Below are 15,466 nucleotides of genomic sequence, written 5' to 3'. Positions count from 1 at the left end.
GACTGATAAGTTATCCTCTAAATCTGATAAGTGTTTATTTGTAGGCTACCCTAAGGAAACTAAGGGTTACTACTTCTACATTCCGGCAGAGAAAAATGTGTTCATTGCCAAGAATGCGACTTTTATGGAGCGAGAGTTTGTGTCCAAAACAGTCAGTGAGAGTAGGATCGAACTTGAGGAAGTTCGAGAGCATCAAGTAGACACTGAGCCGAGTGAACAAGTTGAAGAAGTTCAACCTGTTACACTGCCCGTTGTGACTCAACCTTTGACGAGTGAACCTCGGAGATCAGGCATGATTCGCCAAGAGCCAACGATTTCTCGTAACTGGGAATGAGGAGCTCATGTTATTAGAACATGATGAGCCTACCACATACCCAGAGGCTATGGCGAGTCCGGATTCCGAGAAATGGCGCGAGGCTATGAAGTTCGAGATGCAATCCATGTCAGACAACCAAGTATGGACTCTGGTTGTTGCACCTGAAGGGATAAAACCAATTGGATGCAAGTGGATCTTCAAGAAGAAGACCGACATGGATGGCAACGTGCACACGTATAAGGCATGACTTGTGGCGAAAGGATTCCGTCAAATTCATGGTATTGACTATGAAGAGACCTTTTCGCCTGAAGTTATGCTGAAGTCCATCAGAATCCTACTTGCCATAGCCGCATATTACGACAACCCGAAGGTTTTGTCGATCCAAGGAACCCGGGGATGGTGTGCAAGCTTCAGAGGTCCATTTATGGACGGAAGCAGGCTTCGAGGAGCTGGAACCTTCGCTTTGATGAGACAATCAAAAGGTTTGGTTTCTCACAGAACGAAGACGAGCCATGTGTTTACAAGAAGGCTAGTGGGAGCACAATTGTATTTCTAGTGCTGTACGTGGATGACATTCTCCTTATAGGGAATGACGTTCCTACCCTGCAAGACGTTAAGTCTTGGCTAGGAACGCAATTTTCTATGAAGGACCTCGGAGAAGCGGCCTATATTCTAGGCATAAAGATCTATAGAGATAGATCAAGGCGACTTCTAGGATTGTGTCAGAGTACTTACATCGATAAGGTCTTGAAACGGTTCAAGATGCAAGATTCCAAGAAATGAACCTTACCGATGAGTAGTGGCACAGTTCTCTGCAAGAGTCAGTGTCCTACGACACCTGATGAGCGAGAACGCATGGATCGGATTCCATATGCTTCGGCAATTGGATCCATCATGTATGTCATGCTTTGTACTCGACCGGATGTATCCTACACATTGAGCATTACGAGAAGATACCAGTCAGATCCAGGTGATTCACACTGGATCGCCGTCAAGAATATCCTTAAGTACTTGAGAAGGACTAAGGATGTATTCTTGGTATATGGTTGGTCGGAAGACGAGCTCGCTGTAAAGGGTTACACCGATGCTAGTTTTCAGTCAGACCCGGATGACTACAGATCGCAGTCTGGCTATGTTTTCTACTTGAACGGAGGCGCTGTTAGCTGGAAGAATTCCAAGCAAGCGACCGTTGCAGATTCTACTACAGAAGCTGAGTATATTGTAGCGTCGGACGCAGCAAAGGAAGCTGTTTGGATCAGAAAGTTTGTTGGCGACTTGGATGTCATTCCTAGTGTTGATAGCCCCATTGCTCTATATTGTGACAACAATGGAGCGATCGCACAAGCGAAAGAACCCATATCTCATCAACGATCCAAACACATACTCAGACGATTTCACCTTATCAAGGAGATCATAGATAGAGGAGACGTGCACATTTGCAGAGTGTCGACAGATGACAACATTGTCGATCCGTTGACGAAGCCTCTCCCTTCGTCGAAGCATGCGGGTCATGTTAGGGATATGGGCATTAGATGTTTAGCAGTCCATGATTAGAGCAAGTGGGAGATTGTTGGTTTAGTGCTCTATGATGTACTGTTTGTGAGCTTTACTTAGATACATTTGATGTATTGACACTTTCTATAGTTTATGGATGAATGTTTGATTCATTACGTATTGTGCATGCTTTAATATGTTATGAAATCCATGTATTGTCATGAACAATACTAAACTCCCTAGTCATGTATCAGTATGGGAATAATGATATATTAAGAATAGTATGATGTGTGATTGATAATCATATAGATGATCATAGGTATTGGATACGATCACAAACATAGGTATTCGATGGAGAACAGAATACTGGAATGACCCGCATGAGATTGTCACATAGACTAGCGTCATGACTTGAATCTCATATGGCGGTTCCATGATTGGATCCTAAGACCGGAGATATCTACGGAATCCAACATGAGGAGTTGTGTACTTTGATCACGTCAAACGTCCTGCGTAACAGGAGGATTATAAAAGCGTGTATCAGGTGCGAAACGAATCATGTGCTGGATTGTAGATAGTCAAGACGAGATTTGTACCTCTCGTAAAAGAGAGAGATATCGTTGGGCCCCTCGTGTGAGCGAGACTGTAGGAATGTGTGGCCGCACTATAGACGAACATCGTCTATTTCAGACAGTCGAACACAATGAACGAGAAAGCAGTCGAATCAGATAAGGTGGCTTGTCCATGCCTTATGTTCGACATATGATATCGCGATACAAAAGGATCATCAACCGGAATCATCACTGGCGTTCGTAAGATCACGAACAAACTCTATTCGAGATAGGTAGTCATAGTGTCTTCTAGAGACCGCCTATGACTTGTATATCCGGAATAGAGATTTCGGGTTATACTGCTATATCGAATGAGCCTACAGGGTCACACACATAGGGAAGGACAAATGCACGAGAAAACGTCGAGAAATCTGGACAAGAGGTCCGGACCGTTCGGTCCAGGAGTGGACCGAACGGACCAGAGCATCTAGTCCGAACGGACCAAGTTGTTGGACCGAACGGACTAGAGGATCCAGTCCGAACGGACCAAGTGTTGGACGAACGGACTGACCAGTCCGAACGCACGGACTGTGTTATGTGACTGGTCCGAATGGACCAAGTGTCCAGACCGAACGGACTATTAAGCAGTCCGTTCGGTCTAGGTTTCAGATTTAATTTTAAAGTCCGGAATTAGGGTTAATCACTTTAATGAAAGGAGATTAATAACTCTAATAGGTGGTGGCCGACCATGAGAACTTCAAGAGACATTTTTGGAGAGTCTAGAGGGTCTAAGAAGTGGTCTAAGTCACGTTTTCTCATAGCACATCATCGAATACACTATTAAGCAGTCCGTTCGGTCTAGGTTTCAGATTTAATTTTAAAGTCCGGAATTAGGGTTAATCACTTTAATGAAAGGAGATTAATAACTCTAATAGGTGGTGGCCGACCATGAGAACTTCAAGAGACATTTTTGGAGAGTCTAGAGGGTCTAAGAAGTGGTCTAAGTCACGTTTTCTCATAGCACATCATCGAATACAAGATTCGAGTCCTAGCAGACAAGTTCCAAAGGTTGGAATCCATCCCGAGGTGTGGATACGTGTAGAGGACGAGGTATTCTTCCTCCCTTTCGTGATCAGATGAATTCTTCAATTGATACAGGCCCCGGATCGATTGAGGTAAGCGTTCTAACGTTTCTACGAATCATAGAAGCATGGTTCTAGGATTTTATTAAATTTTTGTTTTACATCCGCTGCGCAAACCCTAGAATCGATATCTTAGGAATAGGATTTGCTCTAGAGATCCCAGGAATCCCAACAATTGCATACTCGTCTCATCTGTACCGTTAAGTCTCAAGTCAAACTGGACAACTTAACCTAAGCTAAACCATATTCAAGCTATGGGAATCACGATTTTCCACCCTGCCTCACAAAGATAATCCGGCACGCTCATCTTTGGCATGACCCGTGTTACGGACGATCGATGCCTTGACAAGTGCTCTAGTAATGGAAGGTACACGCTTAGCATTACATAAAAGGGATTTTTAAACCACACTTAGATCAAGCATCTACTTTCAAGCTATAAAAACCACCATTTCTCCATCTTGTCTCACCAAGATAGCACGAAATAGACGACGTTTGTCTATAGTGCAGTCACACATTTTACAGTCTCGCTCACACGAGCCATCGATATCTCTCTCTTTTACGAGAGGTACAAATTTCATCTTGACTATCTACAATCCAGCACATGATTCGTTTCGTACCTGATACACGCCTTTATATATAGTCCTCCTGTTACGCAGGACGTTTGACGTATTCAAAGTACGCAACTCCTAATGTTGGATTCCGTAGATATCGCAGGACTTAGGATCCAATCATGGAACCGTCATATCAGATTCAAGTCATGACGCAAGTCCATGTGACAACCTGGTGCGGGTCAATCCAGTATTCCGTTCTCCAACGAATACCTATGATTGTGATCGTATCCAATACCTATGATCATCTCTATGATCATCAATCACACATCAGACTAGTCTTAGTATGTCATTATTCCCACAATGACATATCACTAGGGAGTTTAGTATTGTTCATAACAATACATGGATTTCATAACATATCAAGTATGCAAAACATGTAATGAATAAAACACTCATCCATAAAACCATAGAAAGTGTCAATATATCAAATGTATCATATAAAGCTCGCAAAACAGTACATCATAGAGCACTAAACCAACAATCTCCCACTTACTCTAATCATGGACTACTAAACATCTAATGCCCATATCCCTAACATGACCTTCATGCTTCAACGAAGGGAGAGGCTTCGTCAATGGATCGGCAATGTTGTCATCTGTCGACACTCTGCAAATGTGTATGTCTCCTCTGTCTATGATCTCCCTGATAAGGTGAAATCGTCTGAGTATGTGTTTGGATCGTTGACGGGATCTGGGTTCTTTCGCTTGTGCGATTGCTCCATTGTTGTCACAATACAGAGCAATGAGGCTATCAGCACTAGGAATGACACCCAAGTCACCAACAAACTTTCTGATCCAAACAGCTTCCTTTGTTGCGTCCAACGCTGCAATATACACAGCTTCTGTAGTAGAATCTACAACGGTCGCTTGCTTGGAACTCTTCCAGCTAACAATGCCTCCGTTCAAGCAGAAAACATAGCCAGACTGCGATCTGTAGTCATCCGGGTCTGACTGAAAGCTACCATCGGTGTAACCCTTTACAGCGAGCTCGTCTTCCGACCCACCATATACCAAGAACACATCCTTAGTCCTTCTCAAGTACTTCAGGATGTTCTTGACGACGATCCAGTGTGACTCACCTGGATCTGACTGGTATCTACTCGTAATGCTCAACACATAGGATACATCCGGTCGAGTACAGAGCATGGCATACATGATCGATCCAATTGCCGAAGCATATGGAATCTGATCCATGCGTTCTCGCTCATCAGGTATCGTAGGACACTGACTCTTGTAGAGAACTATGCCACTGCTCATCGGTAAGGTTCCTTTCTTGAAATCTTGCATCTTGAACCGTTTCAAGACCTTATCGATATAAGTACTCTGACTCAATCCTAGAAGCCGCCTCGATCTATCTCTATCGATCTTTATGCCTAAAATATAGGCCGTTTCTCCTAGGTCCTTCATAGAAAATTGCGTTCCTAGCCAAGACTTTACGTCTTGGAAGGTAGGAACATCATTCCCTATTAGGAGAATGTCATCCACGTACAACACTAGAAAAACTACTGTGCTCCCACTGACCTTCTTGTAAACACATGGCTCATCTTCGTTCTGTGAGAAACAAAACCTTTTGATTGTCTCATCAAAGCGAAGGTTCCAACTCCTCGAAGCCTGCTTCAGTCCACAAATGGACCTTTGAAGCTTGCACACCTTCCTCGGATTCCTAGGATCGACCAAACCTTCGGGTTGTGTCATATGTACACATCATCGGTCAAGTTCCCATAAGGAACGCGGCCTTGACATTCATTTGCCATATCTCATAGTCGTAATATGCGGCTATGGCAAGTAGGATCCTGATGGACTTCAGCATGACTACAGGCGAAAAGGTCTCATCATAGTCAATACCATGAATTTGACGGAATCCTTTCGCCACAAGTCGTGCCTTATACGTGTGCACGTTGCCATCCATGTCAATCTTCTTCTTGAAGATCCACTTGCATCCGATGGGTTTTACCCCTTCTGATGCATTAACTAGAGTCCATACTTGGTTGTCTGACATGGACTGCATCTCGGACTTCATAGCCTCGCGCCATTTCTCGGAGTCGGGACTCGCCATAGCCTCTACGTATGTGGTAGCTCATCATGTTCTAATAACATGAACTCCTCATTCCCAGTCACGAGAAATCTGTTGGGTTTCCTGGGATCTCTAGAGTGAATCCTATTCCTAAGAGATCGATTCTAGGGTTTGCGCAGCGGATATAAAACAAAAATTTAATAAACCCTAGAACCATGCTTCTAATGAATCGTAGAAACGTTAGAACGCTTACCTCAATCGATCTGGGGCCTGTATCAATCAAAGAACACGTCTAATCACGAAAGGCAGGAAGAATACCTCGCCCTCTACACGCCACACTTCGGGATGGATTCCAACGCTTGGAACTTGTCTGCTAGGACTCGAATCCGCTATTCGATTTGTGCTTCGAGAAAAACGGACTTTGATCACACTCTCAACCTTTTTGGATCTCAACAAAAACTGCTAAAAGTCTTCTCTAGTCGGCTTGCCTTATTAGGGTTTATAATCTCCCTTTTTTTAAAGTGATTTAACCCTAATCCGGTTTAATTTCGGAAAAACTGAAGCCCGGAATGGACGGTCCAGAAATGCACGTGGACCGTCCGTTCCAGCACGTAGAACGGACGGTCTGCTCACGTGGACCGTGCTAATGTGGAACGTCCGTTCCAGTCTCCAGAACGGACGGACCACACGTCTGGACCGTAGGGTCTGGACCGTCCGTTCCGAACCTTTCGGTCCGTCCGGTCTGGACCCTTCCGCCTCGGTTTTCCGTCGTTTTCTCTCGTGCATTCGTCCTTCCCTGTGTGTGTGACCCTGTAGGCTCATTCGATATAGCAGTATAGTCCGAAATCTCTATTCCGGATATACAAGTCATAGGCGGTGTCTAGCAAGACACTATGACTACCTATCTCGAATAGAGTTTGTTCGTGATCCTACGAACGCCAGTGATGATTTCGGTTGATGATCCTTTTGTATCGCGATATCATATGTCGAACATAAGGCATGGACAAGCCACCTTATCAGGTTCGACTGCTTTCTCGTTCACTGAGTTCGACTGTCTGAAATAGACGACGTTCGTCTATAGTGCGTCCACACATTTCTACAGTCTCGCTCACACGAGGGGCCCAGCGATATCTCTCTCTTTTACGAGAGGTACAAATCCCGTCTTGACTATCTACAATCCAGTACATGATTCGTTTCGTACCTGATACACGCCTTTATAGTTCTCCTGTTACGCAGAACGTTTGACGTATTCAAAGCACGCAACTCCTCATGTTGGATTCCGTAGATATCTCAGGTCTTAGGATCCAATCATGGAACCGCCATATGAGATTCAAGTCATGACGCTAGTCCATGTGACAATCTCATGCGGGTCAATCCAGTATTCCGTTCTCCAACGAATACCTATGACTGTGATTGTATCCAATACCTACGATCAACGCTATGATCATCAATCATACATTATACTAGTCTTATTATGTCGTTATTCCCATAACGACACAAGACTAGGGAGTTTAGTATCATTCATAATGATACACGGATTTCATAACAGATCTAGTATGCAAGAACATGTAATGAATCAAATACTCTCATAAAACCCATAGAAAGTATCAATACATCAAATGTATCTAAATAAAGCTCATAAACAGTACATCATAGAGCACTAAACCAACAAAATCCATATCTCACAGACTCTTGGCGAATCCTGCCTCACCTCCGAGATTCACTAGTCGAAGGTTGAGTCACAATCGGTAGTGAAACAGGTTGAACGTCTTCAACTTATTCACTCGGCTCAGCGTTTACTTGTTGCTCTCGAACTTCCTCAAGTTCGATCCTACTCCTACTGACTCTTTTGGAGACGAACTCTCGCTCCAATAAAGTCGCATTCCTGGCAATGAACACCTTGTTCTCTGCCGGAATGTAGAAGTAGTAACCCTTAGTTTCGTTAGGGTAGCCTACAAATAAACACTTATCAGATTTGGAGGATAACTCATCAGTCATCTAACGCTTCACGTAAGCATCGCAACCCCAAATTCTGACAAACGACAATGCGGGACGCTTCCCCGTCCACATCTCATATGGCGTCGTTTCAGCCGACTTCGTTGGACTCCTATTTAGCAGGTACACAACGGTCTCTAAAGCATATCCCCAAAAGGATTTCGGAAGATCTGTCTGACTCATCATCGACTGAACCATGTCTAACTGTGTTCGGTTCCTCCGTTCAGACACCCCATTCCACTGTGGCGTTCCAGGAGGAGTCAATTGTGATACAATACCACAATCAACCAAATAGTCAGATTGTCTTGCCAAGCTGGTTCTGTACTTCGTTTCTGAAAGCCTTGAACATTTCAAGCATTTCAGACTTATATCTCATCAAATAGACATAATCGTATCGACTGAAATCATCAGTGAACGTAACGAAATACAGATAACCTCCTCTACCTGGACAACTCATTGTTCCGCATACATCACTATGTATGAGAGCCAATAACTCTATCGCTCTCTGTCATTTTCCCTTGAAAGGATGCTTCGTCATTTTGCCCATCAGACAAGACTCGCAAGACTCAAGAGAATCAAAGTCAAATGAATCCATAAGACCTTCATGATGAAGCTTCTGAATGCCTAGACGACAATGCCAGAGGATGGTCAGGTTGGAGTCATTCGGCTTAAACCGTTTGGTACAAACGTTATAGATTGACCTGTATCTAGACGGTTCATCATCCAAAATATAAAGGCCATTAAACTGGTAACCTTTTCCATTGAATAAATCACCTCTATAAATGGACAGATCTTTGTTCTCGATAACAAATCTGAAACCGTTCGAGTCTAAGCATGAAATCGACATAATGTCCTTGCTGATAGCAGGAAAAAAATAACAATCATGCAACTCCAATACAAGGCCAAAAGGTAAAGTCAGATCATAAGTGTCGACGGCTAATGTAGCAACTTTTGCTCCATTCCCAACACGGAGATCTACTTTTCCCTTTCCAGTTGTCTAGTTCCTCGCAACCCTTGCACATTTTCACAAATGTGCGAGGCACTTCCGGTATCTAATACCCACGATGTAGAAGTAAACAAGTTAGCCTCTATAACGAAGACACCAGAAGTCGATGCTTCTTTAAGCTTCTTCTTCTCCTGATCTTCCAGGTAGAGTTTACAATTCCTATACCAATGCCCGGCGGCATGACAGAAATAACACTCTTCCTTTTTGGACTTAGGCTTAGGTTCAATGACAACGCTTGTCACTTTCCTCTTGCCCTTGCTCTTAGAACGCTTCCTTTTGCTGGAACTCTTTGATACGAGCTCATGGACAAATTCCGATAACGTGCACGAGGACGAGCTATATGTTCCGATAGAGCCGATCTCGGGAGCACGAGCCAAGAACTTCGGGAAAACATTGCAGAATTTATGGGCGATCAGTCAAAGCAAAGAGCGTATTTCGAGAGTCAACATACGAGAGTCGAGGATGATGTTGGTGATTACAAAAGATTGACTTCATTTACAAGCCTTGAAATCATGCGTCTCGTTACTTGAAGTCAACTTAACTACCATGGTTGATTTCAAGGAAGACCACTTTTATTGTTTTCTTATTTCCTAAGTTTTCTTTTACCTATATAAATCTATTGTTATGCTTGGTTTAGACACGTTTTTTAGATTAAGAAACTTGTGAGATTATTCTCCAACTTGTTCGTTTTAAACTTTGCTTTAAGAGTTGAAAATCTTTGCTTGTAAATCTTAAACTTTTATAATATTGGTTGCTATCTCTTTATAGATAGCGGGTCAATATTCCTTTACTTGATAATATTGGTTCCTATCTCTCTTTATAGATAGCGAGTCAATATTTCACATTTCTTATAATATCGGTTTCTATCTCTTTATAGATAGTGGGTCGATATTCCATCCATCACCAAAACCTTTATCTTGGCCGATCTTACTTTGTTTCATATATTGTTGTCGGGTTTTGTGACTAGTTCCGCGAGGTTCACATCATTTGGTATCAGAGTTCAGGTTCCACATCGAGGTTTTATCTATCTTTGTACTTCTACATATTTTTTTCCTAAATTCAAATCATCTATTTGTTTTTTTTTAAAAAAAGTTCCTGCAATTTTAAAGAAAAAAAGCAACAAAAAAAAAGCAAAGGAAAAAAAAGCAAGCAAAAAAAAGCAAAAAAAGGAAGAGAAAAAAAACTAAAAAAATTTGAAAAGGAACAAGTTTTATTTCAAAAAAAAAAAAGAAACTCGACATTTCGGAATTTTTATTATTCCTTGTTTAGTTTTATTCCTCTCAAGAAGGTGTTACTCACACAATCATCACTTTTTTTTCTTCGTTCTTTCATATGTTTCTATCATATCTATACTCATCGTTTCTTCCTTCTGTTTCCATCACATCCACATTCATCGTTTCATAAACTCTTTGTTATTTTCCTTTCTCTTTCTTGGTCACTATTTATCCAAACTTTTATTATAATTGTTTGGGGACTTCCAAGTATTGTCTTTTGCAATTTCTTTTTGTTTAGTTCTTCACGAACTTTGAGGAGAATTTTACGAGAGGAAAAAGGCAAGAGTGGTGAGAATATGAGAGGGTAAAAGTCAATATTGAGTGAAACACGAGTGTTGAGTGTTAATTGATCGAGGGAAAACACGTGAGGGAGTGAGTGAGGACTTTTCCATGATGTCTCAAGAAGATAATGTAGGTGGCAATCGAAACGATTGAGGAGCAGTTGACAACAAAATCATTCAAGCGATGCAGCAAAATTTCGAATGACTAAATGTGGTACTCAATGAATTTCGAGATCGACTCGAAATAAATGAAGATCGAATGGATCGACTCCAACAAGTTCGTGATCTGCCACCGAGGAGAAACAATCATCGACAACGTGCACCTAGGCCAGACCCTACAGCGGAATATTATGAGGAGTCTCATGATAATGATGGAGATGCGGTTTCCTTGGTCACTATACCGAGAAATCGTGGAGGAAGGGATGAGGTGCCACGACAAGTCCGAAGAGAAAATCGTGAGAGGAACAGTATAGATCGAAATTTGTGGTCCATCAAACTATCTATCCCGCCTTTCCAAGGTAAAAATGACCCTAATATCTACATTGAGTGGGAAAGAAGGGTGGAGCTAGTCTTCGATTGTCATAACTATTCTGAAGAGAAGAAGGTAAAACTTGTTGTTGTAGCATTTACAGATTATGCTATTGTTTGGTGGGATCAACTAACCTTGTGTAGACATCGAAATCGGGAGCAACCAGTTGGAAGTTGGGAGAAAATGAAAGTTGTCATGAGAAGAAGGTTTGTTTTGAGAGCTTTACATGTGCAAGCTAAGGATGATGGGATGAGCTACAAAGGGAGAATATCTTTTATACTCGATGTCATGTGAAAGATCGGGTATGTGGATTGATTATAGATGGAGGAAGTTGTGTGAATGTGGCTAGTTCTTTGATGGTGGAAAAGCTTGGTTTGCGCACCAAAAAGCATCTGAGGCCATACCGACTTCAGTGGTTGAATGAAAGTGGTGATTTGAAAGTAACCAGAAAGGTATTAGTCTCATTTTCTATTGGGCGATACTCTGATGAAGCTATGTGTGATGTCGTGCCTATGCATGCTAGTCATTTGTTGTTGGGAAGGCCATGTGACCACACGGGTTTTTCACCGGTTTTCTAACACCATTTGTCCCATATCATTATATATTCTAGACATATTAGGGCGTTAGACGACCATGGGTAGGAATATTTCTCTCCTTTTCTTTGCAGGACGATCAGACGAGGATATTCGCGTACGAGGCACGGAAAAGAAGTGGAATCGAGAAGTCCGGAGGAGCTCAGACAAAATGAGCGGCCAGCCTGTTATCACGGGCGGTCGCCCGTCGTGACAGTCAAGCTATCAGGCGGTCGCTCGCAGAAGTAGGCGGACGCTCTGTGCTATTACGGAGAACGAGCGGTCGCTCGTTATACCAGGCGGTCGCTCCGAGTTACAAAGAAGAACGAGCGGTCGCTCGTTAGGATGAGCGGTCGCTCACCACGAAGAAAATGAGCGACCCTGAAGAGAAAACGAGCGACACTGAAGAAAAAGTGAGCGACCGCCCGAAATCAAAATCGGCCCAAAAAGGAAAAGCCCGATTTTTGAGGAGAAAACCTAGTTTGAAACTTTCATAAAAAGGGGAGTTTGAAGAGAGAGAGGAGGCTCGACACTGGGGAAGAAAATCACCTCGGAGAGTAGGCAAGAGAGATTTGGAGACCTACGGAGACATCTTGAAGGAGGAGATCACCATTGAAGATTATCTTGAGCATTTCTTCTCATTTTCTATGTTTTCCTCTTTTATTTTCTGTTTTGAGACTCTAGATATAGAGTAGTGACTTTGTTGTGGGTGAGGAATCCCCACTTTTGTATGGACACCTATGCTTAATCTATAATGACTTTGAGTTTTCTTCCATGGGTTTGATGTTTTGTGCTTAATGCTATTGATTTGGATGAAACCCTAATTGATATGACTATAGAACACATTGATCATAGGGATATGGGAATGATGTTTGGAACCAAATGTCAAATGAGTAAGTTATTCACATTGGGAGATGGCTTAGCTTGCTTAAGGTTCATGATAGGGTACATTAATGCATCTAGAGATCATTTAGATCATTGGCAGATGGGTGAATCGATTCTCTAGGTAGTGAGTTTAAGCTCGGGAGAGACAAACTCTAGGAGAAGTGCTTGAAACCCCTTTTGGAAGATAAACCCGTAGACATTGTACCATCACTAACCATCCATGCAATTCTTGAGGGATCCCGAACCTACAACGTCTCGAACCATCGTTTACAACCCGTTAATTTGATTTGCTTACTCGTATTCCGACACCTATCACAACTCACATTTTTATTCGACCACCTAATCTAGCATAGAGATAGACTAATACATCCTAGTCCTCGTGTCCGACCCCGGTACTACAACTACCGTATACTTGCGGATAGTGGTACGAATCAGGTATTAAATATAAGTCTCGGTGCGTGTGCATCAAGTTTTTGGCGTCGTTGCCGGGGACTAGGCGTTTTCGTGTTGGTCTAGATTTTTGCTAGATCACCATTGCTTGGATTCTTGCTTGGATTACTTTGTGACATAACCTTTTCACAACACTTTCGGTTCGTTTTGTCTCTTTGGTGTGCACCTCTTCCGGTGCATGACAAAAAGCACAACCGGTAGAGATCAACTCGTCTTCGATCCAAAAATAGATAGGACTCTATGTTTCGCTCGGAGACAGCAAAGACAGTGGGGAATGGCCGAAGAAATGATGAGAGAAAACAACGCACGAATGGAACAACCTGAAATGGCCGAAGAGTTGTTGAGAGGGGCCAATGCCCAAAGAGGTCCAGCTCAAGCAGCCCCTAGAACGGTTCGAACGTACACACAACTGAAGCATACTCAGTTACTATCATGCATCAACAGGGGACTGTTAGAAGATTTCGAACTCCTACCGCAATGCATTCAAATGCTCAACAACATGAATTTCCGTGGGAGACCCAACGAGGACCCGAATGCTCACCTTACAAATTTCAAGATGAATTGTAAGGCAATCAAGAAGGGACCGAGGATAACTTTAGAAGATGTGTTCCTTGAAACTTTCCCCTACTCACTTACAGAGAGAGCTAGAGATTGGCTTTACACTCTTGAGCCAAATTCTATCTCGACATGGGATGAAATGGAAGAACAATTCCTTATGCAATACTACTCCCCTACCAAGACTCAACACGCGAGTAATCAGATCAATGCCTTTGTGCAAGAGGATAGGGAAAATCTTCACGATGCATGGGAACGCTTCAAGGAATATCAAAGAATGTGCCATCACCATGGAATGGAAAGAGACTACCTTCTATCCATATTTATCCATGGGTTGAAGGATGACACTCGGCCTTGGATTGATGCGGCATGTGGAGGTGACATTTATGACATCCCTTTCCAAGAGTTAGAAGCGACAATTGCAAAATTGGCCAAAGGACGCAGCCATATGTCCAACGAGTTCAGTAGGAGAAGCTCAGTGAAGGGAGATGTGGGAGAGAACGCAACTCTTAAGGCGGTGTTGGCCGACCTTGTTGAGATAAAGGTTCAACTCGACAATGCAAAACAAGTAGCTGCTGTGGAAGATCACAATTTAGCGCAAGTTCAACCGGAAATGTACATGGTTGATCAAGAAGGGGAAGATGCTAACTATGTCGGCCCGAATCAATACACTCATCCGTCCAACCTATACAACCCGGGAGTGAGGAATCATCCCAATTTCTCCTACAAGAACACGTTGAATGCGCTAAATCCTCAGCCCGCTTTCCAACGGAATAACCAAGGACCTCCAGGCTTTCAATCGAAGTATCAACAACAAGGTCAAGGGAGTCAAGGTTATCAAGGAAATTCTAACTATAGATCGCAGCAAGCGCAACCCAAGGAGCAAGACCTGGACATCAAGGATATGCTATTGCAAATTCTCCAAGGTCAAAAATCGCAAGGAGTATCCATTGGGAGCATTGAAAATGAGCAAGTTGCATTCAAGAAACAATTGGAAGGAGTACAAGCTCACTTGAAGATCTTGGACAATCAAGTGGCCCAACTCGCATCTTCCTCATCAACAAGACAATAAGGTATGCTTCCCGGTAAGAACAAAATTGATGTACGCACGAGGAGGATGGGGCAGGGGAGTTCAACCGCAATCACCGGCTCACGGAAGTGGCTCTCGAATTCACGGAGGAACAAGGGGTAATCGAAGTGGATTTATGGTGAAACGATTCCAATCACCGGCTCACGAAAGTGGCGCTCGAATTCAGAAATGTTTCAAAGGAATGGAGGTGGTAATCGTAGGATAGGGGCGCGTCGGACACACCGAACGCAATCTCCTCGGACACACCGAAGAAGTCTCTCGGACACACCGAAGAGAAGAGGCCTCGGACACACCAAGACACAAAGATAATCTCGACACTTTGAGTGGAGAAAGAGAACAAAGGTTCTACAATTTTTTATTGATGAAAAGCTGGTCACAAAATGAAAAGAAAGGAGTTTAAATAACAACAATTGTCAACAAAGACATAAATGCTAAACAACATGCAGCCCACGTGCATTAATGGTGAGTAGGTGGTAGAAAAGAGCTGTTGGGAAAGCTCCTTCCTTTGGGCTGCTGATGGGCTGGACCGTGGGCCTTCTTCTTGGACCGAAAATTGATTAAGGCCGTGTTCTAGGCCTTAGACAATTTGGACTTAATGCTGAAATTGTTATGAATCACTTCTCGTCCGAATAATGATGCATCATTGTTGTCGTGAATCCGGAATCCGTGAAGAACTTTGAGTGACAGCCTTGGTTAGCGTGA

At 43.0% G+C, this 15,466-nt stretch overlaps 1 protein-coding gene across 1 annotated transcript in view; it reads right to left on the bottom strand.

The window, feature by feature from the left end:
- Window positions 1-15,466, bottom strand: part of LOC104814759 — a 77,541-nt gene that overhangs the window by 59,808 nt on the left and 2,267 nt on the right. The gene's annotated exons all lie outside the window — the stretch shown is intronic.

This window comes from Tarenaya hassleriana, unplaced genomic scaffold, assembly GCF_000463585.1.
Source record: "Tarenaya hassleriana unplaced genomic scaffold, ASM46358v1 Cleome216, whole genome shotgun sequence".
Classification (NCBI taxonomy): Eukaryota; Viridiplantae; Streptophyta; class Magnoliopsida; order Brassicales; family Cleomaceae; genus Tarenaya; species Tarenaya hassleriana.
Note: the sequence above shows the minus strand (reverse complement) of the source record. Positions and strands in the feature narration are given on the sequence as shown.